This window comes from Labeo rohita, chromosome 11 (assembly GCF_022985175.1).
Source record: "Labeo rohita strain BAU-BD-2019 chromosome 11, IGBB_LRoh.1.0, whole genome shotgun sequence".
Taxonomy (NCBI): Eukaryota; Metazoa; Chordata; class Actinopteri; order Cypriniformes; family Cyprinidae; genus Labeo; species Labeo rohita.
In genome coordinates this window covers 5,970,424-5,994,159 of record NC_066879.1, presented here as the reverse complement: position 1 = coordinate 5,994,159, position 23,736 = coordinate 5,970,424, and the positions used below count along the sequence as shown (strand labels likewise).

The following is a 23,736-nucleotide window of genomic DNA, read 5'->3' as shown; positions in this document are numbered from 1 at the left end:
TAGTATGGTAATTATATTATATTATATTATATTATATTATATTATATTATATTATATTATATTATATTATATTATATTATATTATATTATATTATATTATATTATATTATATTATTGTGTAATGTTAACTAATGAAATCTTATTGTAAAATGTTACCAAAACTAGTTCAGAAAGTATGATGTGAAATAAAAAACAAGTATTAGTATGTTAATCGATTAAATGAATTTATATTATATTATATTATATTATATTATATTATTTTATTTTATAATTTGATTATATTACTATGTTGTTTATTTTATTGTTTTTATATATAAAATAATTTTTTACCTGATTCAAAAGGAAAAAAAAATTGAAGTGAAAAAAGTAGCATGTTCAATTAAAATCTTTTTTTTTTTTTTTTACCTGAGTCAGAAGAAAAAGCTATTTGATGTATGTGAAGTGAAAAAAATAGTGTATTCATCAATGAGATTTATGAAATGTATTAGTGTTTTACTATACCTGTAATATTTAATCACATTTGCATTAAATATCTTTACTTGCATTTTTTTTTCTATGAATCAAATTAATTAAATCTTTTTTTTTTTACCTGATTTAGAAGAGAAAAAATGTTCAGAAAGCATGATGTGAAGTAAAAAAAGTATAAGGAAAAAAAAAAGGTCAAGTGGCTGTTACATCACTGAGAGTGATGGAGAATACTCAATATGTGCTTTTTTAATAGCTTCTAACAGCAACAGCGTAATATTCTCTTTAACATCATAATCCTTTGAGTTCAATGTAATGCTACTTCTTTTTCATCCCTGGATTATTCATTATTGTGTGTGTCTCACCTACACAGACCCCTGTGGCTGTTTTTAATTGGACCCCACACATAATTAACTGGTCTGTGTACTTAACACCGACCCATCTATAGATTGACAGTTGGTCTCTGACCTTTCCTCTAGTCAGAACATTCTGTGTGATATTGGCTAGAATCAGCACTTTATATATTTCCATTTTTGCACATCAGAACAGGATGTGAGATTGTATGGGTTGAGGGAGGCCAAGTCACTGCTGGCGTGCCAGTTTGTAAGCACATATGGGAGACAATTATCTCACTAGTGTTCTCTTTCACTCTCTCTCTGTCCTCTACACCTCTAAATCAACATGCTGTGGCATTTCCTCTACACAAAACTTTGACTGGCACTGAGCCACCCAGGCCACCATTCAAAGCTGCGGTCGCCATAGTCGCTCGGTGTCCATTTTGGGAACTTGAATGACAGCGAGGTCAGAGTGGTTTTCTAAGGCCATAAACACGAACAACTCGGCAACCGCTGTTCGTTTTTCAATGCGCCCATTCAGAACGCTTCAAATAGGACTGAAACATTTGTTAACGGACATAACAGCGTTTGTATGCTCATTAGTGGTGGTGAATTTGACCCATCACAGTGATTTACAGCTTTCTGTTTACTGAAAAGATTAATTTAGATTTGATGTCTGATTCATTCAGAGCCCTTTCTGTAGGTTACACCATTACACCAGTGAATCTTTTTGTTTTTCTATGGGTCGTTCAGATTAATTACAATTTAGAATATTTTATTTTGATAAGACCTTTGTTCTTGAAAGCTTTACTGAAATTTCCATTTCTGCTAAAAAGTTAGTTTTAAAAATAAAAATCAGTTGGAAATACCGCCAAAACGGTATTTATTGCTTGAATTTCCTAAGGAAATTGACAGAATTTGAAATCTGAGATTTGTTTCATATCAAAAGTAACGCAAAGTCTAGCATACTGCTATTTATTGGAAGGAAGACGCACTATGTACTGTCCATTCATAAACTAAAAACAGCATAGACCAAGAGATTGATTGTGATTTAAGAATCGATATTGGTTCATTAAGATGAGAGTTTGTTAAAATCGAGAAATCGATTTTTGTTTTTTTGTTTTTTACCCAGCCCTAGGGTGTTTTGTTGTTTTTAAACACTGCACTGTCGTCCTGTAGGTTTATGATTAAAAACGAAAATTTGAACAAAAATAAAAGCAATTAAATGTGTTATTCTAATTCAAAATATTACAATTAAAATTACGGGTAATAAAGAATTATGACAGAATTTTTACGACCCTGTCCGTCAAAATGACAATGTTGAAGTCTAGTGCAACCTCTGATCTCATTATATCTTTTTTTTTCTCTTGTGATATAAACTTACAATTGTGAGAAATAAAGTCAAAACTACAAGATATTAACTCACAATTCTGACGTTTTCTCAGAATTGGAAGTTTGTATCTCACAATTTTGACTTTTTCTTAGAAATGCAAGTTTGTGTCTCACAATTTTGACTTTTTCTTAGAAATGCAAGTTTGTGTCTCACAATTTTGACTTTTTTTCTCACAATTGCAAGTTTGTATCTCGCAATTCTGACTTTTTTCTCAGAATAGCAAGTTTGTATCACAATTCTGACTTTTTGTCACGATTGCGAGTTTATATCTCGCAATTCTGACTTTTTCTCAGAATTGCAACATTATATCACAATTTTTGACTTTTTTTCCTCACAATTGGAACTTTATATCTTGCAATTTTAACTTTTCTCAGAATTATTTGTATCTCACAATTCTGACTTTTTCTCAAAATTGCGAGTTTATATCTCGCAATTCTGACTTTTTTCTCAAAATTGTGTAATATAGGCTCACAATTGCAAGAAATAAAGTCAAAACTACAAGATATCACAGTTGCGAGTTTATATCGCAATTCTGACTTTTTTCTCAAAATTGTGTAATATAAGCTCACAATTGCAAGCAATAAAGTCAAAACTACAAGATATAAACTCACAGTTCTGACTTTTTCTCAGAATTGCATTTTGTATCTCAGTTCTGGCTTTTTTGCGCAATTGCGAGTTTGTATCTCACAATTCTGACTTTTTTTCTCAAACTTGTGTAATATAAGCGCACAATTGCAATAGTCAAAACTGCAGTATATAAACTTACAGTTCTGACTTTTTCTCACAATTGCAAGTTTGTATCTTGCAATTCTGACTTGTTTTTCACAATTGCAAGTTCATATCTCGCAAATCTAACTTTTTTCACATGAATATGAAAATTGCAAGTTATAAAATCAGACTTGCAAAATATAAACTTGAAATTCTGACTTCGCAGTTCTGACTTTTTTCTCAGAATTGTGAGATATAAACTTGCAATTGCGAGTTATAAAGTCAGTATTGTTGAGATATAATCTCGCAATTCTGACTTTTTTCTTTCGGAATTGTGAAATTGTACAGTATTTCGCAATTCTGGCTTTTTTTCTCACAATTGCGAGTTTAAATCTCACAATTCTTACTTTTTTCTCAGAATCATGATCAATTCTGAGATAAAAAGTAAGAACTGCAAATTTGCATCACGCAATACTGAGAACAAAAGTTCAGAATTGAAAGATAAAGTCACAATTACCTTTTTTATTTTTTCTTCAGTGGCGGAAACAGGCTTCCCTAGAGTTTATGTTATGTCTGTTTTTTTTTTTTTTTGTTTCTTTGTTTCTTTGTGCTTTATTCCAAGTCGTCTGAAACCATAAACGAGAATGATTCATAAATAAGATTCATTCACAGGTTTCTCGATTATGGTCTGTGTTGAAGTAGACAAAAATTATTTGTTCAGAAGATTTGTTTAAATAACAGTGATTTTGTTGCTCTCCACCTCATTTATTCGTCAACATGAAGTGTAATGAAATGATTCAGTTCATTCATTCTGTGACAGAAATCTCTCTCCAAGCATAAAAGCCTTTTCATCACCAACCTCCATACACTATACCTTGATCGAATGGCTCTCCTCTAGTAGCCCTTGATAAGGAATATGTAATTTTCACTTCTCTGTTTCCAGCACTCATAAAATCATATAGAATAAAAAGCAAAAAGAGGGTTGCTCCCAATCCAAGGCTTTTTTTCCATGAATAGGAATGTTCGCTCTTTAAACCCACCTTTATCCATTATGGATTCAGCCTGCTCTTGGATTGCGTTTTATTTCCTCATAAACAGTAATCTTTTCACGTATAGCCTGGAGAGAAGTGAGTTTACCCTAGAGCTGTTTGCTATCTGCCCTTTCCCCTTTTTCTTTGAACAGGAAATGATAATTCAAGGTAATTCAAAGCCTTGCCCACAGTAAATGGGTAATTGTTTTACGGGATGTGTTTGCATTCTCGTCGCTTTGGCTAAACACCCAGTATCTGTTCTTAGGAAGCTGATCAAAACCCAGCAGCCTGTCTGGCCGTCCCAGGATGCCCCTGAAAGTACGCAGAAGCCTGAAATTGGCAAGTCGGTGTGATTTTTTTTTTTTTTTTTGGTAACAGAGGGAATTAATAGCCAGTAGGTTTCCAGTGAAGGCCAAGCAGGGGGTTTGATAGATCTTCTGGCTGCTTGGAGGCTTGGTTTGCCCATTTTCGGTTCCAGATCGTGTTGTTTACTTAGTCCGTGTGGTTTTGTGAATCTGAAAATGTGCCCCAGGAATGAAGCCTGTCCTTTGCATCTCAAAACCTCAGACATTCCTGAATCCGTGAAGATTACTGACCTTTCTTCGAGTGTCATTTTTCATCCATCAAGACATTTTAAGATGACATTGTCCTTTCTAGGCGTTCGGCAGTGCTCCGGGAGAGGGAGATTTGTTTACAGGCGTGTGGCGTGGTGCTTGTTTGGTGAGGAGTCTCCTGTGGGTACTCGAAACTGCCAGTCTTCCGGCCATATGTCTCATATCGGCTCACCGTCGACTGTCAGCATTCTCACTCCGACAAAGATTTGGTCACGCTCAATGAAAGCCATGAGCTGAATCTAACAGTCAATGTTAATGGTCCCCCCATGACCCACCCCAGCACACATTCACCCGGTCAGCCTGCTGTTTTACGGCACCAGTAAAAATATAGGCAAACTAATGAGGCATCTGCTTTTGTAAAATGATGTCTCTTTGGTTTAGGGTTTTATGTTTGTGTTCTCTTTAAATGAGTTTGTGTGGATAAAGATGAAAGCAGTTAATCCGCAGTCGCCTCGGGACGCAACGAGCATGTCTTTTAATATGCAGAAACAATAATTATTAGGAAATCTTGAAACCTAGAAATTTTTATAATTTGTTTTCATTTATTTGAATTAATTTAATATTAAATTAAATTGAATTTGTTAGTACAACATGTTGTTTACAGAAGTATTAGAACTTATTATTATATTTGCTTCATTTAGATGCAATGTGCATGTCTTGTTTAATTTAATTTAATATTACAACATATGGGTTATTACAGAAGTATTAAAACTTTTATATTTTTTCGGGGGAGCATAAAATATGATATGTCAAGACAAAAATGAAACAGAAAATTATGTCATAAAGAGAACAGTGTGTATGTCACAGTAAATCTCTTAAAATATCACATAACTTGACTTTTTTATGATAAGGTTAGCTTAGCTTAGGTTACTTAATTTTCAGGAATTTATCATTTATGATATATATATATAAAAAAAAAACTGAAATATGTTACTTGATGGTTACAGCACGACATTTTTAGAGTTTAAAAATATTTTTTTCCTGAAAAAGCAAGATTCTCTGCACATTTTTTCCTTTGATTTTTTTTTTTTTTTATAAAATTATTTGATATTATTTTACATACAAAGAAAAATAGCTTGAAAAATATATTTAAAAACCACTTTACTGAAATTAACTGTTACACCACATGACATTTTTAGAGTTTCAAATTAAATTGATTTTTATCTGAAAAAGCAAAATTCTTAAAACTGTACTGAAGTATTTTAAAAATCTTTTAATTCTTTTTTTGTTTGTTTGTTTTGTTTTGTAATTACCCATACATGTCAGACTTACAACATATGGGTAACTTCCAGAAATATTATATGTATTTGTTTTTAATATTATACATTTTTAAATATGTATAGAAATATACACTGTATTCTACTTTTTTTTTATTACCATGAGAATTATTCTATAAATAAAATATGTTTATCCAAAAAATATATTTATATAAATACGTAATTAATAATAATCATTAGAACAATTAATAAACTTTTATTATTGTTTAAACTGTTGAATTTTCTTTGAATTACAATTCTGTAAATTCCTTTTCCTGTCATTTCAAATTGAATTCCAACTCTTGAACTGGAAGGAAGCCATTTCAAAATTTTCTCTGTCCAACAAATGATTCGCTAAAACACTAAATGTCAAAAGATCCATATTTTTGCCTGAATTTCCCAAGCTGTCAGACAGTATTTCACTCAAGTTTTGCCTTTTTGAGTTATAAAAGATATCCATTCCAATCTCAGACTGTCCTACAGTTTTTCTTTGACTGAATTATAAGGATCAGACGGACTGCGCCGCTCTGCATGCGTGCGTGTAAATGTGCGTCTATGCCCATTTGATGTATATGAAAGTGTATGTTTGTCTGAGGTACTAAAGCCGAGACCTGCTGTTGTCTGGGTCTGAGAGACGAGCCTTTAGTATATGCTGCTGCAATGCGAGTTGTTTGTGTATCTCACATATTAGGACAGGTTTGACAGGCGGTCCCAGAAGAAGGTCTCTGTCTCTGTTTAAATTTTTAAGAGCCTGCTAGATTTGTGCATTTCCAAGCCCGCCTGAAGTCTTTTAGATGGGCGCCTTTGAAGCAACAGAATCCATCAGGATTTTTGCAATACTAATACAATCAAACGGGAATGGCTGCCTTATGATTCATTTATGATGCAAGTGCAACACAAATGTGAATTTGTGATGCATCTTCAAAGAGTGGCAGGAGAAAGCATGCTTAATTGATAGATGCTGTTTCTTACTACGCCACTGTTCTTTCAGGCAGTGCATCGATGTGTTGTTTATATCTTTATATTTTCGCATCAACCGTTTTCAGGTTTGTGTTTGCTCTGGATTGCTTGAAAGAAGATTTGTAGCCATTTACGATGAGCTCGCTCGGCCGCTGAGATCAGAATATAAACGTTTATTGAAAGAACATTTTTTCTTTGTAGAGGCGTTTGATTGACAGACCAAAGTAGTTAACTCGTCAAAGTCTTTATCTCCCGGATGGCAACGTGTGACTTTGACTGTTTAGGTATTCACTGCTGATACCTACTGATACTTGTTTGGCATGAATAAGAGTTCCGTTGACGGTGTTTTCTGATTTTCTGATTTGTTTTGGCAGTGATATGCTTTTATTTTGCCCTTATCGGTTTCAGATCTACGGACAAAACTCTCTCTGTTCCTTACGTACGCTGACAGAAAGAGAAGAGAGTGAGTTAGAGCCACAGAAAGCATTCGTGAAGAGGTTTTGTCGGTTATGGGTGTTGTAATTCAGCATCCATTACGTTAATGACTCTAGAAGTGCAATACAGAAGACATTTCTCATTTACCAGTCATCTTTTCGTGTCTGTTACCCATTTATTGATTTTTATTTTTGTTACAAATCGAGTCGTTCTGTGGCGATGTTGTGGATGCTGTTGAACCACAATTTCCATTGTTATAATGGTTGATATATCGAAAGCGGCCTGCTGTGTATCAAAGTGCTTCTTACCTAGAGGAAAACTGCACTCAGGTTTAGATCTAATGGAGTTTTCAGTTGTTTCACTGAAGTATCATTTTCCTCATTTGGGCCTCAGGTGTTTCTCCTGCAGTTCCTTAGGAAAAATACTAAAGGATGTGGCAGATGTAGAAATACTGTAAGAATATTGAGCTACACTACCATTTGGGAGCTTTTTTTTTTTAATGCTTTCATTTAGCAAGGAGATTAATTAAGATTTCTTTTTCTATTCTATATTTCTATATCTAACTTTCTATTCATTAAAGAATCTATATAACTGAAAATAATACATTTTTTGAGCACCAAATCATATTAAAATTAGGGCTGTCAATCAATTAAAATTTTTAATCTAATTACATGATGTTTCGATTAATTAATCTAATTAATCACAAATTAATCGCACATCAAATTTCTTTTGTTCTACAAAAGAAAGGTTTGAAATGACATGAGGGTAAGTAAATGATGACAGAATTGATTTTTTTTTTGTGAACTATCCCTTTAATGTTTTTATTTTTATTCTTCTTATTTTTTTATTTATTTATTATTATTATTATTATTTATGAAACAATACTCTAAAACAGAAACAAAATCTGCCAGCAGGTGGCGGTAAATGTCTTTGATCCGTTCAAACAGCTGATTCATTAAGGAATTAAAGAAGTCTTCTTCCAGAACAACGATTTACAAATAATTTACCAAGATGTTCATGTCTTTCTGTCTTCAGTCATAAAGAACTTATGGTTTTTAAGGAAAGCATTTCAGGATTTTTCTCCATATAATGGACTCCCTATGGTGCCCCCCGATTTTGAACTTCCAAAATGCACTTTAAATGCAGCTTCGAAGGGCTCTAAATGATCCCAGCCGAGGAAGAATGGTCTTATCTAGCGAAATGATTGGTTATTTTTTTGAAAAATTGAAATTTTTTATAGTTTTTAAGCACAAAAGCTTGTGTAGCTCTGGGATGTGCGTCCACGACGCTACATACTACAGAATCACGTCAAAAGGTGATTCTGTAGTATTTGAATCGAATCACAAGCTTGTGATTCAGAATCCGAATCCGAATCGTGAAATTTGTGTCAAAGCCCAGCCCTAATTTTAGAGTTTCAAATTAAATGAAAATTCTCCTGAAAAAGCAAGCAAGTCAGTCAGTAGTAGCATGAATACAACAAGGCCATTTCTAACTTGGTAAATGTGTTTTAAATGAGATTTTTAATCTTTGGAATCAGAAGGACTTTCTCTATAGTGGATTGTCCTGAGACAAGAGGGCAAAACGACAAAGACGATGATGAGGGAGCTGTGGCACAGCAGTGATGGGTCGATAGTCATATCCAACCCATGAGTGAAGGACTGTGGGGCATTAGGACCCAGTGACACTCTGTGACATTTAATCTGGGAGGGTGTCAGAATGCACTTACACTCTTTTTCGGCGCTTCACTGGCCGCAGGTTCAGACACGGCCACGAGAGCTCTGATTGGCTGGAGCGACTCAGGTACTGGCTTGAGCCGCCGCAGCTGTCAAACATGGTTAACCGCTGTGGCCCCTGAGATAGCATTCAATACTGTTCCCTTAACGTCTTGCATGCCCTCTCTGACACCTCATCTCATGTTTTTCTGCTCTTTCACCAAAAGCATCTGACAGAACTGACAGACAGGAGCCTCTCCGCAAACTTCGCTTTGCCAAACAGTGGGGGTGGAAGTTTGGAGTTCTGGCACAGCTTGCGTGGTTGTGTACAAATAATAAGGGATCATCGCCTCGGTCTTCAGACAGATCTAGTCTGCTTTGTTTTTCATGCTGATGCAATCCACTCATTTATTAGTCTGTGTCTGTTTTAATAACTTTAGTGCAAAATATGAGATTAAAAAATGTAATTACAAAAGGATAGAGCACGGACTTACAGAGTGCAATAGTTTCTATCCACTTTTTTTTGTTGCAGCCTTGGTTCTATAAATAGCTTTCCTGGTCATTTTTCTGAGAAGGATTTTTAAAAAGTCTTTGTTAATAAGTTATAAGCCATGAACCAAACCAACCAGCCCAACCACAGAATCACAAGCTTAAAAGGATTTGAAAATCTGACAAAAGGACCTTTAATGAGGAGAAAAAAAACTACAAAATGAGACATTGCGAATAAGATACAGTAGTCAAATAAAAACTGTCGGCTTAAAGATATGCATAAAACCAATATATTTAAAATTCTCTTGTCGCAGTTCTCTGATTGGTGGAGATTTCTTTGCAGAAATATGAGCAATTTAGTTGTTCACCAGGAATTCCAGTGTTAAATACTATTATTTAAAAAGAAGTTGAAATAATGTGACCTGGTTGCTTCAATTGAAGCATATACCATGAATTTACAACCTTGTAACTCACAGTAGGGTTGTGTTATGTCACGCAGTTCTGAGAAATAAGTCGGAATTGCGAGTTTATATCACACAACTATGAGAAAAAAAGGTCAGAATTGTGAATTTATATCACATAATTATAAGAAAACAGTCAGAATTGCGAGTTTATTTGACAATTATGAGACAAAAGTTAGAATTGCGAGTTTATTTTATGCAGTTCTAAGAAAAAGGTCAGAATTGCATGTTTATTTCACGCAATTATGAGAAAAAAAGTCAAAATTGTCAGTTTATATCACACAACTATGAGAAAAAAAAGTCAGAATTGTGAATTTATATCATACAATTATGAGAAAAAAGTCAGAATTGTGCATTTCACACAATTATGAGAAAAAAAGTCAAACTTATCAGTTTATATCGCACAACTATGAGAAAAAAAGTCAGAATTGTGAATTTATATCACACAATTATAAGAAAACAGTCAGAATTGCGAGTTTCTTTGACAATTATGAGAGAAAAGTTAGAATTGCAAGTTTGTTTCACAGTTCTGAGAAAAAAGTCAGAATTGCGAGTTTATATCACATACTTCTGAGAAAAAAAATCAGAATTGTGAGTTTATATCGCAGTTCTGAGAAAAAAGTCTGCATTGCGAGTTTATTTCATGCAGTTCTCAGGAAAAAAGTCAGAATTGCAAGTTCATATCGTGTAATTCTAAGAAAAAGTCAGAATTATGAGATGTAGGTAGACTCGCAATTGTGATAAAGTAAGAATTGTGCATTTATATCACAATTATGAGAAAAAATGTCACAATTGCACATTTATATCATGCTGTTCTAAGAAAAAGTCAGAATTGTGAGTTTACTGTATATTGCAGTTCTGAGTAAAAATTGTGAGTTTGTCACAATTATTCGGAAAAAGTTAGAATTGCGAGTTTATATTTTGTAATTCTAAGAAAAAAGTCAGAACTGCGAGTTTGTATCATGCAGTTCTAAGAAAAGTAGAAATTACAAGATGTTATCTTGCAATTACAATTATGAGAGAAAAGTTAGAATTGCGAGATTATTTCACACAATTCTCAGGAAAAAATCTGAAATGCGAGTTTGTATCGTGCAATTCTAAGAAAAAGTCAGAATTATGAGATGTAGACTCACAATTGTGATAAAGTAAGAATTGTGCGTTTCTGTATCACAATTCTGAGAAAAAAAGTCAGAATTGTGAGTTTACTTTATATTGCAGTTCTGAGTAAAAATTGTGAGTTTATCACAATTATTCAGAAAAAGTTTGAGTTTGTATCTCAGTTCTGAGAAAAAAAGTCAGAATTTCGAGTTTATATCATGCAATTCTGAGAAAAATATAGAATTACGAGATGATAACTTGCAATTCCCTTTTTTTATTCTTTATTTAGTGGCGGAAATGGCCTTCAATATTTAAGTGTCCAAGTAAGTAGTATGATAATAGCTCAGTTAGACCTGATCAACCTGTTGGTGTTTTTTTTTTTTTTTTGTAGTAATGCCTGGCTAATTATACCTTTATGTTCCACTATTCCACTAATAATCTGAGTGAACATGAGATTTGTGAATTTTAAGGATGAAAAAGTTTTCCAAGCAGATTTCTCTCATGTTCAAGTTCATCTCTGTGCTGTTTCCAGTTTACTTAACCACAAAATTTAATAATGTGACCACAGCTTTACTTACTGAATACTTTTTCAAGTGTCTAGTTTTACTATAGACAGATATGCATAATTACGTGGGTCCTTAGATCAGTTGATTCTGATGGAAACACAGCTGCTCCTGGGTTGGACTCCCCCTGGCGGTCCGGAGCCCTTCTGCAAATTTAACTGGTTAAAGTAAGGTTGGTTAATGTTGTGATATCACGTTTTGTTTGCTTTTCCAGTACTGCTGTGTTATGCCCTTCTGCACCATCATAGTGAAGCCTTGAAAACAGTTGCTTTGTTTCTTGCTGCAATCTATTATTTTTTTTCTTTTCTGAAGTTCTGATTCTGCAGAGACTGTAAACTTTAGGATGCAGGCAGACTCTCTGGACAGTTTAGCAGCTGATTGTCCCGTTATTATGAAGGATAATGGCAGTGTAGTCCGAGATGAAAGCTTGTTGTGTTTGGTTCACTTCAGTCTGGCAAGATGGTCAAGTCAACATAATAAGAGCAATAACCTGTTGATGTTTACAGCTAAAAGTGAGCAAAGCAGAGCTGGGTTTTAAAACACCTCCTTCAAGACCAAATCTGAGGTTGAAAGCTTTGGTTTGTTTGACTCAAAACTAAACATTTATGATTGTTGGTAATCACAAATGATACTTATGGAGGTGCTCAATATACAAGCTGTGTTTAAAGGGATAGTTCACCTAATAATGAAAATTGCTGTCATTTACTCACCCTCAAGTTGTTCTAAACCTGTATGAATATTTTGAAGAATGTTGTTAACAATTACCGTCTTTTATGTTCAGGAGAAGAAAGAAACTCGTACAGGTTTGGAACAACTTGAGGATTAGTAAATGATGACAGAATTTTCACACATATTAATCATATTCAAAATAGCCTCTGCCTCTCAGTTAAACAACACCTTTACAGTAACCGCAAAAAGTAAAGAGTCCCTGAAATTTTCTTCCCTTTTTTTTTTTTTTTTATTTTGTGTCGAAAATGGTCGGAAAAGCCACTTTATGCTTGTGTTTGTTAATTTTCTACACTGTAAAAAACCATTTGTTAAGTCAACTTAAAATAATTAGTAACCTGGCTGCCTTAAAATTTTAAGTTCAGTCAATTCAAAAAAAGTTTATTCAACTTGAAATGTTAAATTATACTAAGTGACAACTTAGATATTTGAGTTGAATCAACTTAAAATTTTAAGGCAGCTGGGTTACTTACCCATCTGTTAAGTTTAGCAAACACAAACATCTAAGTTGTTACTTAGTACAACTTAACATTTCAAGTTGACTAAACTTATTTTAGTTGACTCAACTTTAAATTTTAAGGCAGCAGGGTAACAAATTATTTTAAGATGACTCAACAAATTGTGTTTTTTATTTTTTACAGTGTACTTTAGATGCAAGCCAGGCTCAAACAAATTTATGAGTGCCTCTACACAATGTATTGGAGCACATTTCTCTAACTTCTAAGTCACTGCTCTAGGATTTTTTTTTTTTTCTCAACTGAGCTGAATCATTGTGTTGACAGACAACGATCGTCACAAATCCAGTTTTTTAAACACATGGTGTCTAGCTCAGCGGTGGGCTGCTTGACTGCAGATGGTACTGTCACCACTGCAAAAATGAGATGACATTTTCAAAGCTGTATGTTTGCTACTGAAGGGAGCGGGCAATGGAACTCGTCTCCACATCATTCCCTCCTTACACTGGCCTCATTAGTGAGACCTTGCCTCCAGGTTCCATGCAGGTTTCTAAGGTCATGTATGGGTGTTTCTTCAGCTACGGCCACTTTTATATCCCCAGGGTAGTTTTTTTTCTTAAAACTAACATAATACAACTTCTTTTGTTTTGATATGTGAAGAGGACATGAAAACCTTTTAAAATGTATTTTATGTATAGATGTTGTTTTACCATTGTTGCCAGAGACAGAGAATATGAAATACTTTGGTTTAAATAAATTACTTGTACACAAATGATCAAAATAAAATTTTTTCTCAGTATTGCGAGATACAGTATAAACTTGCAATTCTGACATTTTTCTCAGAATTATAAGTTTATATCTCAGAATTCTAACTTTTCTCTCAGTTTTTGAGTTAAAAAGGTAGAATTGTGAGACACAAACTCGCAGTTGTTGTTCCCTCAAAATTGGACTTTATAAATCACTATTTTAAGTTTACCTCTCACAATTCTGAGGGAAAAAAAATCAGAATTTGCAAGTGTGTATCTCACAATTCTAAATGTGTTTCTCAAAATTGCAATATATAAACTCGCAATTGCAAGAAAAAAGTCAGTTGCAAATTTGTACACTGTAAAAAAAACAAGTTCAGTCAACTCAAAAAAGTTTAGTCAACTTGAAATGTTAAGTTGTACTAAGTGACAACTTAGATATTTGAGTTCATTCAACTTAATTTTAAGGTAGCTGGGTAACAAGTCCAGCTTTTAAGTTTAACAAACCAAATTGTTTGTTTAGTCAACTCAAATTTTTTAACTAAGTACAACTTAACATTTCAAGTTGACTAAACTTATTTGAGCTCACTGAACTTAAAATTTTAAGACTGCGGGGTAACTAATTATTTTAAGTTGAACAAACAAATTGTGTTGTTTTTTTACAGTGTATCTTACAATTCTGACTTTTTCTCGCAGTTTCGACCTTACATCTGCATGCAGTTGCGAGTTATAAAGTCAGAATTGAGAGTTCGTGTATCATTATTCAGACTTTTTTCTCAGAATTGCATGATATAAACAATTCTGACTTGTTCTCACAATTGCAAGTTTATGTCTCGCAATTACGTGTTATAAAGTCAGAATTGCCAATATAAAGTCTGAATTGCGAGGTATAAACTCAAAATTGCAAGAAAAAGGTCAGAACTGCACATTTTTTATCAAAATCGTTTATATCATGTAATTCTGAGAAAAAAAAAGTCAGAATTGTGAGATATAAAATTGCAGTTGTAGGGGGAAAAAATCAGAATTGAGATTAAAAAATTGCAATTACCTTTTTTATTTTTAATTCTGTGGCAGAAACTTTTATTTTGAATTTCCGGGGTAAAAGGCACCTTTGATATTATTTTCCTTTAAACCACTAGGCACAAAAACATGATGTAGCACTTTCCAAAACATTGGCTTTTCAAGATGCACATGCAAATTTGTCTGATCCTTGACACAATCACTGGCAGCAACGCAAAGTTAATTTTGTGCTTACTTGATCTAATGTTTGATGTTTTTTTTTAAATGTTGTCGGTTTAAATAGCAAATGAGAGTCATTAAAATGAATGCATATATTTTGAGACAAATGTCTTCTTAATGAGTTTTGTTTAAGATTATTAAAGCAGCGGTTTTTAAATAATGAAAGAATATGTAAAACATATTTGGGGTAAAAAGTGCCCCTGCTGTTGAGGCTAAAAGGCACAATAATTAACATAATACTTAATAGATAACTGACTTTTCCATTTGTTGACATGAAATGGTTAGATTATGATGATAAATTTCATGTATTATGTTAGGTGTCCATCGTATTTCTCTATAAATGCTCAACACAAAAAACGCACATTTTTTCTTAAGGTGCACTTTAGCCACGTTGTATATATGAAAGTCCAAAAATGGCCATAATTTAAGAGAGACTTGTAAGTCTAGCTAAATGGAAGAGGCCTGTGTTCCCCTCAGTCTCCGGAAAAGCCTTGTATCATTATCAATATAAAGTCTGTAATATCTGGATGTACTCGGTTAGATAAGAGTACTTTCTGGTTCAGTGTTTTTGTAGCGATAGAGCCACCAGAACCTGGAAGACAGCACTCAACTGCACTCTCTTGCTCTCTCACACGTCAGAGGAGAGGAATATTTCCAGGATGTTCACTGGAGAGGAGCAAGAGGGAAAAAAGATGGAGGGCTATCTTTAGACTCTCACTTCTTATGAAAAGGTTTTATTCTCCCTCTCGCGCTCTCTCTCTTTCCCCATCCTGCTCGGAGTGTGCATATGTGTGTGTGTTAAATCGCAGAAGGCTGTTATCTGTATGCAAATGTTGTTCTTTTCTATGGAAAGGGAGCTGGTTAACAATTCAGATCAGGTTTTGAAGCAATGCAACTACCAAGAAGCACATTTCAAAGAAAGCTGTGCTGCAGTTTGGTGCTTTTATGTATGTTGCATGGCAGTATTTTAAGAACAATTATTGCGTCCTGTTGATGTTTGAACTTGGAGATTGAGCTCTGCAGTACGTACACAGAGCTATTTTGTTTTGCCACCTGTCAGGCATTTGAAAGACATTCAGATTCAAAATAACTGGATTATATTAAAGGAAATGAAAACTCTGTTATTATTTGCTCAGTCTCACATGCTGTTATTATTTATTTATTTATCCACAGATGAATCTCTGTAGAGTCTTTTTTTCATACAAAAACCAAAACATGGAAATAACGGCACGTATGTCCACATTACTTTTTTTATCTCTCCTTTTTTGGTTGAATTATTTATTTACAATTTATTTCATCTTATTGCAGGAAAGAAAATTTTGCATGGCTTGTTTTAATTATTCAGAATTTTCAACAGCTATCATTAGCATCATCTTCATCTACTCGAATTTCATATAGTCGCTTGCTGAGGAGACTAGTCAGAGATGTAATGTGCAAAAGCATGTTAAATAAAACCTCATCAAAGCCTTCCAATTACTGAAAAGGGTAAACAACGGCTTGGCGGATAACGCAACAGTTGAAAAACATGTTGTGTGCTTGTGGGACTGTCATTAAACTCTCCTTGTTTTTCTTCTATAATTTAATTTAAATAAGCTCTAACACTCTGTCTTGCTATTGAAAAGAGGTGTCCACAATAGTAAGGTGTTCAACAGGGCTTAAGCACCTGGCAACAATGGCTCATAATAGTAGTTACTTAAAAAAACTAATTTAAAAAATCCCAGAATTTGTATTTCCGTCCTCTCTGTCTGCATGGGGGTTGTTTAATCCCTCCTAAACCAGAACTTGTTTCGAAGAGGGTTTTTTTCCCCCTTCCTTTGTAAAGATTTTTATTTTGAAAGTTATAATTCAAAGCCATATTTGAACCCTTAAATTTTATCCATTGTTTCACTTATGTATACATGAAATAAATTTGTCACAAACAGCTCAAGCCAGCTCGACTATACAGAATGCAGGTTGGTGCTGTTAGTGGTGTTTGCTGGAGATTCACAGCAGTTGTTTGGCCCTGTCAGAAGATGCTGTGCATCTCTTAAGCAAAGTTAGCGAGGTGGAATAAGTGAAGAGCAAGTATTTACATTAGCCTTCATTAAGCTCCCCATGCTACTCAGCAAGCACCTAAAGTAATTAACACAATTCTGAACCCTTGAACAGCACTTCCGCATCAGACCATAGGCTCTACTTGCCTGTGTTTGTTATATGTGTTATATGTGTTACTTTATGTTAGGTTGTGTGCTACATCTGGATTATGTTATGTCTAAATTATGTTTTGTTTGTGTTTTGTTGTTTTATCTTTCTTGATTATGTTATATGTTATATGTTGTGCTATGTTATGTTATGTGCTTTGTCTGGATTATGTGTTATGTTATGTTACTGTAATTAACATTTTTACATTATAGGTTATGTCTGGGGTTATATGTTAAGTTACAGTGTTACTTTACGTTAGGTTGTATGCTATAGCTGCATTATGTTATGTCTGAGTTATGGTTGTATTTTGTTATGTTTTATGTTACTTCACATTGTCCTACATCTTGATTATATGTTATGTTATGTTATGTTATGTTATGTTATGTTATGTTATGTTATGTTATGTTATGTTATGCTTTATTACTTTATGTTAGGTTGTTGTGCTTTGTCTGGATTTTGTGTCAGGTTACGTAATGTTATGTTGCATGTTATGTCAGGATTATGTTATGTGCTACATCTGGGTTATGTTATGTTTGAGTTATGTTATTATGATACTTTATGCGTTACACCTTGATTATGTTATTACATTATGTCTAGGTTATGTCTGGGGTTATGTTATGTTTTACTGTAACTTCACATTATATATCTTGATCATGTTACTGTATGTTATGCTTAATGTTATGTGTTATTACTTTATGTTCGGTTGTTGTGCTTTGTCTGGATTGTGTTATGTTTGTGTCAGGTTATGTAATGCTAATGTTGCATGTTATGCCTGGATTATGTTGTGGTACATCTGGTTTATGTTATGCTTGAGTTATGTTATGTTTTGTTATATTACTTTAATTATGTGCTTCACCTTGATTACATTTATTACATTATATCTACATTGTCTGAGAGTTATGATGTTTATGACTTTTTATTTTATGTGTATGACTACATTTGCTTGTGTGCTACATCTGGATTATGTTATGTCTGAGTTATGTTTGTGTTTAATTATGTTTCATTATGTTACTTCACATTATCCTACATCTACATCATCATGTTATGTTATGTTATCTGAGTTATGTTATGTTTGTGTTTGTGTTTTGTTTTGTGTTACTTCACATTGTCCTACATCTTGCTTACTGTATGTTATGTTATGTTATGTTATGTCTTATTACTTTGTTAGGTTGTTGTGCTTTGTCTGGATTATGTTATGTTATGTTATGTTATGTTATGTTATGTTATGTTATGTTATGTTATGTTATGTTATGTTATGTTATGTTATGTTATGTGTGTCAGGTTATGTAATGTCACGATGCATGTTATGTTTTGATTATGTTGTGCTACATTTGGGTTATGTTTGAGTTATGCTATGTTGTATTATAGTATGTCACTTTATGTGCAACACCTTGGTTACATTATTACATTATGTCTAGGTTATGTCAGTGGTTATGTTATGATGTTACTTTACATTAGGTTGTGTGCTAAGTCTGGATTATCTTGATAGGTGATGTAAGATTATCTGAGTTATGTTTGTGTTTTGATTTGTTTTACTTCACATTGTCCTACATATTGTTTACTGTAAGTTATGTTATGTCATGTTATGTTATGTTATGTTATGTGCTACTTCTGCATTATGTCTGGGTAATGTTTTGTTAATTTATTATAGACAATAATAAATATAGACTACATCTGGATCATGTTATTTTAATTTATGTGCTGCATCTCGGTTATGTTGTGAGTTCTGTCATGATTGTGTTTTGTTATGCTGTACTATTACTCTTGTTACTTTATGTGCTACACTGTTATGTCCAGGTTATGTTATGTTGTTACTTTACGTTAGGTTGTGATCTACATCTGGATTATGTTATGTTGTTGACTTATGTTAGGTTACATGTTATTTTGTTTATGTGCTGTGTCTGGGTTTGTTATGTCTGGGTTATGTTATGTTTGTTTTATGTTTTGCATTTGTTATTGTTTGTTCTTTCATGCCTTGTAATGCTTTTTTTTCTTTTACAACATATTAGGTTTTGTTATGCTATATTATGTGACTAAAATGTGCATTGAATGGCTATTGCAGTATGTTCATCCAAGTCAGCAAACTGTAGGCCTTACCTAGGGGTAATTCCATTTACTCAGTCCACTGAAATGGGATATGACAAGGATGTTAACCTGATAAGAATCTGACAGCTGTAATGTATGCTAAATAATGCAACATCCAGTCTCTAGGTGTAATACTGTAATCCTTTCCATTATAGAAATGTACATTTAACTTTCATTACCTGTATTTACACTGGGAAGATTACCCTGTCGTAGCATTTGTTTGGACTACATTTATTCAATAGTAATGTTGCAAACTTTACAGTCATTTATTTTTTATTAGTGTTTATTTTTCACGAAATATCCACATGAAAGGCATTCAGCATGTCACTGATCCATCCTCCTTGGAGAGGAGAGAAATAAAAGGCGGTGGATTTTTTTTTCTAGAAGGAAGTGGGTTACTTTAATGCAATATCCCTAAGAAAAAAAAAATGTTTGAATAAAATTCTGTGTATTTTGCCTGGAGCAGCAGTTTTTAGGTTCTCGATTCTGCATATCAAAGCAGTGAAGACAGGAATAGGTCTGTCAAGTCAAATTCAGTCGGGATCCTGTAGTGGATCCTGGCTTTAGCCTCTGCCAACCCCTAGTGTATTAATCTCCTTTGACGGAGACAATGCTCAGAGGCAGTAATTCATACCATCTGTGGTCACTGTACGTTATTCCTTAATTATCAGCATGCAGTACAGCTAATCACCACTTGAGGCAGCGACTCGGTCTTGCTATCATTTTAGTGATTGTAACCTTTTCAAACCAACTTTTGGCAGTTCACTGCATCGTCTCTTACAGTTTTGAAACTTGCGTTCTCAGGTGCCAGCCTGTGGTATGGGAACAGATGGCATCTGCTTTTAGTCTTGAAGTCCCTGAAATGGATGATAATTCTGTGATGGGAACTGAAAGTATGAAGGTGTTGTCACACTATAAATATTTTTAGGGACGCAAATACAACAGGAGGGCCAATTTGTCTTACTGCCGGGTGAGTAGAGACAGAACAGACAAATAAAGCGCCAACGGTCTGGCTGCGACATTTCTTTTTTGGAGGGAGACCGAACTGGCAAATGTTCTAATGCAACATCTCTGGGACTGAACCTGCTGCTGCCGCCTCTCTTCATCTGTAACCCTGAAAGAAACGTACAATAGTGCCTTTTTCGCTTTCTGTCATTTCTGGCTTTGCTTTGAGGGATCCAGTTTTCCTTCTTTCTATTTTGTTCTGTTCTTTTGTATCTTTTCAGGTCCTCTCCAGTCAGGACCGAGATTAATTTAACATCTCAAACCATCTGCTTGGGTTCCAGTAGGAATTGGTTGAATTACATGACACTTGGAACTAAGCCTCTCTGTGGCTTTTTCATCTAGTTGTGAATTTCACTTTGGGGGGCAAACGATCGCAATATGTTTCCGTTTTTATTTATCTGTTTGGACCATTCCCAATTTGACTTGGACTGTAGGAGTTTAGGTTACTGTAATATGAAAACTTGATCTGAAGAGGTCAATCCATATAGTCGTTTGGTACGTTTTATGGATGTTATTTGACAGTATCTTAATTTCCAGATATCTGTTGTAATACAGGAAATGGATTACAGTTCACAAAGATGAGAATAGTAGTTGGTTATCTTAGTCCGACAACATTTAAGCTTTAATACTCTGTACACTGTAAAAAAATTTGTTGAGTCAGCTTAAAATAATTTGTTACCCTGCTGCCTTAAAATTTTAAGTTCAGTCAACTAAAATAAGTTTAGTCAACTTGAATTGTTAAGTTGTACTAAATAACAACAGATATTTGTGTTTGCTAAACTTAACAGATGGGTAAGTAACCCAGCTGCCTTAAAATTTTAAGTTGATTCAATTCAAATATCTAAGTTGTCACTTAGTATAATTAAACAGTTCAAGTTGAATAAACTTTTTTTGAGTTGACTGAACTTAAAATTTTAAGGCAGCCAGGTTACAAATTATTTTAAGTTGACTCAACAAATTGTACATACTGAATAGCTTGCAGTTGTGCTTCACTTTTGCAGTTTAAATGTAATAATCATCTGGGGAAAGGACTCTGAAGGTCTGAAATCTTGTATTTTGAGAAGATGGATTATTTAAAAAAATAAAAATAAAACTTCTAATATGTAAGATAGAACACTAAAATCGGTTAGTTTCAAATAGTACAAGTGAAAATTATAATGTACAGTATGAAAAACGGATATATTTATTTTGAGATTGGCTAAAGCTATTATTTACAGTGCTATTAGTCTGAGCTTTGGTGATGCAATTTGCATGCAGAGTTAAATATCCTATATTGTTGTCGTCCAAAGTGCCCCGCTGACCCTCAATTCACAAAAATGAGCCAATACTGCTTACGCAACAAATCCTGTGATAAAATTCCACAATTATTGCCTGTCTCATTAAAGCGCATTGTTGTGAATCTGTTTTCTCCACATTGTACCGAATACATTTCCATTCACAAGCCCGGGCTATTCACTGTCCGAGCAGAGGGAGGCCCTTTTGTTCCCCTGTGATTGGATTGCACCTCTCTGCATGCATGAGGATGGAAAGCGGGCCGCTGCCTGCCTGCGTTAACAGCCAAATGTGCTCGCGGCACCGCGCCGCAGGCACGAGCACCTGACAGCCTGCCATTTGATTGCTAATCATTTTCGAGCCTGTGCCTGGTCTTTTTGATTTGCTCTGCACACTGCCTTGGCTAAATGGAATCAATTAAATGCGTGCTTGTATTCGACGGCCACTTCCAGGAGATCAACTTCTTGATGTAGCAACACAACTAGATTAATTAAATCCAATAAAGAACTCAATTAACAAAAGGAAGGTAGCGGAGGAAGGGTCAGATGGATTTGTGTGTGCGCTCTGTGTACAGATCCAAAGTTATTTCAGAGTCTTTTGTTTCTTGTTGTCTGCGTCGGTAAATGAGCTTACTGTAAAGCACTTGTTGTGTTGCTTTATTATTTTTCATGTGTTCTGGGACTACGAGGGCAATTACAAGACCCAAATGGTGGTCTATTCACTGAACATGCACACAATCATTATTCCACAAGCACCCCCAGGATGTATATTCCCAGGATAAACTACTGTAGTGAAGTAGTTACTGGCTAGTTTTCCATTAAAACACTTTACTGGTTACTTCGGTGTAATCACTTGTAATATATTGAAACAAACTTTGTTGTTAATTTGAGTGCATTTAAGCAGACGTCAAGGGGTAGAACAACAGCTGCATTCTCCAGTAACTCCAGGGAACTGTGGTTCCACTGGTTGTTATTGTTTTTAAAAAACAAGCAGGGTTAATGTAAAACCACAGAGGTTTAGTATTGATTAATGTAGTATAAAGTTAAGAATCACTGTTAACATACAGTAAACAAAACATAGTAAACCACTGAGTTCAGTATTTTGCTGTTAGCATGTTGCTAAGCTAACACCACAATAACTGAGTTGTTTTGGAAGGTTTTACGTGTAGCAGTTTACATGTATAGTGTTCCTCACATGAGGCACACACGAGTCTTTACTCATGAGTTTATATCAACATTTTGCTAGGCTCCCTGTTGAAAAAAAGCATGCTGGTTAGGCAGGTTTTGATACTGGGATGCTGGTTTATGCTGATCCTTAGCTGGTCATGTGCTGGTCCAGGACCAGCTTAAACCAGCTAAGGACCAGCAAAGGACCAGCATAAACCAGCTAAGGACCAGCTAAAACCAGCATCCCAGCATCAAAACCTGCCTAACCACCATATGCTGTTTTTTTCAGCAGGGCTAACTCCACAAAAACTGACTTGATTTGGAAGGATTTACATGTAGCAATGTACACCATACAAATAGCATTCCTTACAAGGCACACATGATTCTTTACTCACCACTGGTTTCTGTAGAGTGTATAAGACATAATAAGTGACTTGATTTGAAAGGTTTTACATAATGTACTCTGTATATATCTTATAAATATCATTCCAAACAGGAAGCACACAAGAGTTTTTACTCACCACTGGCTTCTGTAGTTTATGTAACCCTGATAGCAGACATACATCAAGGAGACGTCTATTTGACATCTGCGTTTACATCTGGAAGACGTATTTTTGCTCAACTGCAATGTGTCTGTAGGACGTTTCCTAGATGTCAAATAGGCATCTATTAGATGTCTTTAGGATGTTTATGATTTAGAATGTATGTAAAACTGACATCTTACAGATGTCTGGCAGATGTTTGTACACAGCAGATGCTTTCCAGATCAAGTGATCTTTAACAGATATCTTGTGTATGTATGCTATCTGGGAAACATGTTGCTAAGCTAACATAATAAGTGACTTGATTTGGAAGGTTTTACATGTCGCAATATACGTCTTACAAATAGCATCCCTCACATGAGGTACACAAAAGTTTTTACTCACCACTGATTTCTGAGTTTATGTTAGCGTGTTGCTGAGCTAACACCAATGTACTCTGTACATCATACAAATAGCATTTCTCACATGAAGCACATTAGAAACTCTTCTCACCAATGATTTCAGTAAAGTTTGTTGTTAGCATGGTGCTAATCTGTAGCAAACAGAAATTGGCCTACTGGGTACTGCATTTCAAGTTAGACCTGTTTTTCTAATCTTGTTTTGAATCAGTTCATCTCATTTTATCCTCCATTTTAGATGGACAGTGCATTTTGTAATTGCCTACGTTCTTAAAGTCTGTATGTCTGGCTGATTTCATTTCATTTTTAATTCTTTAATAATAGTACTAAAATATATTAAAAGAATTATGCTGCATTCAACCAAAAAATACAGACTGTGTGTTGCCTGCCGGGGAGGAGAG

The 23,736-nt window shown here is 34.3% G+C and overlaps 1 protein-coding gene across 1 annotated transcript in view; it reads left to right on the top strand.

Moving 5' to 3' along the window:
* The window catches only part of nlgn1 (neuroligin 1), a 256,532-nt gene that overhangs the window by 225,271 nt on the left and 7,525 nt on the right, over positions 1–23,736 (top strand).